The sequence below is a fragment of the Elaeis guineensis genome, chromosome 10 (assembly GCF_000442705.2).
Source record: "Elaeis guineensis isolate ETL-2024a chromosome 10, EG11, whole genome shotgun sequence".
NCBI classification, from domain to species: domain Eukaryota; kingdom Viridiplantae; phylum Streptophyta; class Magnoliopsida; order Arecales; family Arecaceae; genus Elaeis; species Elaeis guineensis.
The window spans coordinates 8015789-8020744 of NC_026002.2; positions in this window are offsets into that span (position 1 = coordinate 8015789).

A 4956-nucleotide genomic window follows, 5' to 3' on the forward strand; every position below is an offset into this window, starting at 1 on the left:
ACCATACTTTCAGGCCCATGCCATAGTGGTGCTCTCCAACCAGCCCCTGAGGGCAATTTTGCACCGACCGGACACGTCCGGACGACTGGCCAAGTGGACGATGAAGCTCAGCGAGTTCGACGTTCAGTACCGACCGAGGCCTGCCCTGAAGGCTCAGGTCTTGGCCGACTTCATCGCCGAGTGCCCGACAACCGACCAAGGGTCGGGAGCTGAAGACCCGGGACGAGATGCGGTCTCTGAGCCAGACCCGATCTCCACTTGGATACTCCACATCGACGGAGCCTCGAACGCTCAGGGAAGCGGGGCCGGGCTCCTGCTCACGAATTCGGATGGGGTGGTCACCGAATACGCCCTCCGGTTCGACTTCAAAGCCTCCAACAATCAAGCCGAATACGAGGCACTCCTCGCTGGCTTGAGGATGGCGAAGGAGCTGGGCATCGACAGCCTCCGGGCATTCTCCGACTCTCAGCTGATCGTGGGGCAGGTCAAGGGCGAATTCGAGGTGCGAGATCCGACCATGATCAAGTACCTTCAGAAAGTGAAGGACCTCGTGGCGTGCCTCGAGTATTTTGAAATTTCCCACATCCCTAGGTCGGAGAACGCCCGTGCCGACGCACTCTCCAGATTGGCAACATCGGCCTACGACTCTTTGGGTCGGACGCTCGTGGAGAACCTCCAGCGGCCGAGCATCGATCGGGTCGAAGAAGTACAGCAGCTAACGTCCGAATCAAGTTGGATGGACCCGATCGTCCGGTACCTGACTGACGGGATCGGTCCCGAAGATCCCGCGGAGGCCAAGCGACTCCGATGGTTGGCCTCGCAATATGTGATCATGGACGGCCGACTCTACAAAAGATCATTTTCCCTCCCTTTACTCAGGTGTTTGGGGCCGACCGACGCCGACTACGCTCTCCGAGAGGTTCACGAAGGAATTTACGGGAACCACTTGGGGGGCAAGTCCCTAGCCTTCAAGGTCCTGCGACAAGGCTACTACTGGCCTACCATGAAGAGGGATGCGGCAGAGTTGGTCCGGAGATGCGAGCCATGTCAAAAATACGCGAACATCCAGCACCAACCGGCCAGCCAGATTGCCCCTATTGTCGCTCCGTGGCCCTTCGCCCAGTGGGGGTCGACATCCTCGGTCCATTCCCACCTGCGTCGGGCCAGAGGAAGTTCATCGTTGTCGCCATCGACTACTTCACCAAGTGGGTCGAGGCCGAGCCCTTGGCGCAAATCATCGAGCGGAAGATGGAGGACTTTATCCAAAAATCCATCATCTTCAGGTTCGGATTGCCGCACACCATCATCACCGACAACGGACGGCAATTCGACAACCAGGAGTTCAGAGACTTCTGCGCCAGGTTCCACATCAGGCACCGACTGACTTCGGTCGGGCACCCCCAGTCCAATGGTGAGGTTGAGGTGACCAACCGGACCTTGCTCCATGGACTCAAGACCCGACTGAATGAAGCCAAAGGTCTCTGGGTCGACGAGCTGGGCTCCGTTCTGTGGGCTTACCGAACGACCCCCCGCGTTCCGACCGGGGAGTCGCCGTTCAGCTTGGCCTACGGGATAGAGGCGATGATCCCGCTCGAGATTGGCCTACCATCTTCAAGGGTCGAGCAGTACCAAGAGTCGGACAACTCTGAGAGTCGGAGGGCCGACCTAGACCTCCTCCCGAACTACGAGATGAGGCTCAAATCCGAATGGCTTCATACCGACAGTGGGTCACCCGGTATTACAATGCCAAGGTCAGACCAAAGCTCTTCAGGCCTGGTGACTTGGTCTTGAGGAAGGCGGAGGTCTCGAAGACCTTGGATCAGGGGAAGTTGGCTCCAAACTGGGAAGGACCCTACAAGGTTGCAGACACCTACGGGCCGAGAGCCTATCGGCTGGAGACCCTTGAGGGGAAGCCCATTCCCCAGACCTGAAACGCCGACAACCTGAAGCTGTATTGCCAGTGAATTTTGTAATCCAGTAGTCGGAATACAAATTCAGTTTGAAATCTCGGAGTCTTAACTCTTCGACTAACGATCGACGCTCGCCAAAGCTCCAACGTATCGACATGGACCTAGCATCCACCTAAAGCCGACGACCTCATCATCGGTAACGCATCGGACCCTTACAAGGACCGATGCATCTACAATGACGGGAGCTGGCGCTCCTTCTACGGTCGAACTCTCGGGCCGGGTCATCGGCTAACACGCCGATCGGGCCCCGACCAAGAAAAGGCAAAAGGCCTACGCGACCGACGTCGCGACTCCCGACCGAGTCACGGCCGGTCGAAGGATATTCGGCTTACCACCGTCTATCACACGACGCGACCTTAGTCGCATCTATGACTTGCCGATCGAGCCACAGTCGGTCAGAGGATATGCGGCTTACCACCGTATATCACGAGGTGCGAAGGTGTACCCGACACAAGGGTATCGAGGCCCGACTTATCGGCGCTCCCCCGACTGAATGTGCCGGGCGACTTTCGACTGAACAAGTCAGAGGACCCGACTGCCGAACCGTAATCACGGTCGGTCGGATCCCGACTTAGCGGGCGCCCGACCGAAGATCTCGACCATCAAAGTCCGATCTTAAGTCGGGACTTACTCTACCTTCGTGGCTCCCGACTTAACATACGCGCCCGACGATCAGCATTGGCTATCAGAAGCCGATCTAGAGTCGGATCTACCCTACCTTCGGGTCGGCACAAGTTGCCAAACATCCTGCCGACTTACGTGAGTTAGCGACTTACACAAGTTAGTTACTCACTGAGGCATTCAACTGAAAGAAGGAGACAAAGGGAAAGTAGAAGAAACTTTCATTCAAAGTTTTCATTTGGAGTGTACAAAGTCGGGTCGAAGCCCGATTACATATATTTTCAGAAAATAAAAAAGTACAACAAAGGTAGTCGGCAGGGCCCGATCATCTGTCTTAGTCGATCTCCTCGACCGACGGAGGGTCGGGGATGACCGGCGTGTCGGCCATAAGCGGTGCTGGGCCGGCGACTGAAGGAGGGGCTTCGATCGGTGAGGGATATCGATCGGCGCCACCTGCTCCGGGACGGCTTCCTCCGCCACGACGACGCCTCCCGACGGCTGGTCGGCCATCTCCTCGGTTCCTTCCTCTTCGGCTCCTTCCTCCTCGGCTACCGGCGGGATGACGGTGCTGACGTCCAACTTCGGGTACAAGGCATGGACGGCATCCCGACCGTCCTCGAACCCTACTCGGTACGAGGCGAAGCCCGACTCGAGCATCTCCTCCCGGTATTGGTCGGAGGCCCTGAAGTCTTCCACCGCCCGATCGGCCGACTCTTTCGCCGACCTTGCCTCGTCCTCCGCACGGGCGAGCGACTCCCTCGCCGACTCCGCCTCAGCCTTCGCCATTTCGGCATCGATCTGGGCGATTGATAGCTCCTCTTCGGCTTCGGCGAGCTTCTCCAGGCTGACCCGAAGTTGCTCGCGTTCCCCTTGGAGTTCGGCAGTGGCGCCGTCCCGTTCGCGTCGAAGACGACGCACGGCCCGACCCTTATGTCTGGCCTCCTTCTTGGCCGACCGAAGTTCGGACCCAAGCCGGGAGACCTCGTCAACTAACTTGGCCTCCCGGTCGGCCGATTGTTGAAGCTGGTAGGCCAACATCGCCCTCTCGGCTTCGGCCGCCGCCGACCTCTCCTTGAAGGCTGCCCGGACGTTGCCGAACCTTCGGTACCCGGCCTCCAGTTCTGACATCGTGAAGATCAGCTGCCGATGGAAAAAGCTTCGTCAGGATCACATAACAAGGAAAATTTTCTAAGGGAAAGAGAAGATGATGCGAAGCTTACCTCCACCATGGTCGGGTAGAACCGCGACAGCATCTCGATCACCTGTCGAGACCTCAGCGACTCTACATCGGCTGGGAGGAGGATCCCCTGACACAACCTCCTCGCAAGGTTGTGGTCGGCCAACGCCGACGCTCCTTCGGGGTAATGTGCGCTCGGCGGCACAGAGCGGCTCCCCGATCTCGCTTCCTCCGCGGGGTCCATCGGGGCTTTTCCCCGATCGACGGCCCCGACCGAAGGAACCGGCAGCGAGGGGACGCTTGAGTTCGACCCAGCGCCCCCCGTTGCGCCAACGGACGCCGTCGGACGATGTTCGGTTTCCCGAACGTCATCCGACTCCACCCGCACCGGCGAAGCCGCCGATGTTCCCTCGGCCGCCTCCTCAGCCGGCCTCTCCTCCGTGTGAGCAGTCGGAGCCACGAGAGCTATTACAGGCTCCGACTGGTCGGTCGCTGATGCCTCGACGGTCGGTGCCGCTGGAGCAGGTTTCTTCGGGGGGTGCGAAGGACCGGCCCCCGATGCTGGCCTCTTCCTTATTGTGAACCGCCGAATCTCGGCGTCTGTCGGCCGCATCCTTGGAGGTGTCCCTGCAATACCAACAAAAATGTTAAAGACCGGATCAAGAGCCGAACAAAAAGAAAGACCGGAGGATCGGGCGATACCTATTCGGGGGACCAGACTCAAGCCGGCATCATAGAGAGCTTGTTCGGTAACAAGCTCCCTCTGCTTCGGGACCGACATGTCTTTCAGTCGGTGGAAGTCCTCCCGGTCGTCCGCCTCCACCCGGCTGTTGTCGTTGGCTTCGGTCCGAGGCACACCCCAGCGAGAAGGGAAGCCCCAAGGAGATGAGGAGGAAACAAAAAAGAATTGGTTCTTCCACCCATGAATGGACGATGGAAGACCGATGATGAAGGCAAGACCCTTCCGGGGGTTGAAGAGCCACCACCCTCGGGCTTTAGGGTGGGGTCGGAGCACAAAGAATGTCCGGAAGAGTGAAACGCGAGGGTTGGTCGGCAAGAGCTGACACAACAACGCGAAGGAGATGATGAGACGGACGGAGTTCGGCGCCAGTTGCGCCGGACAGAGTCCGTAATAATCTAGTAAATTTCGGACGAACTTCGAAATTGGAAGCCGAAGACCCGCGCGAA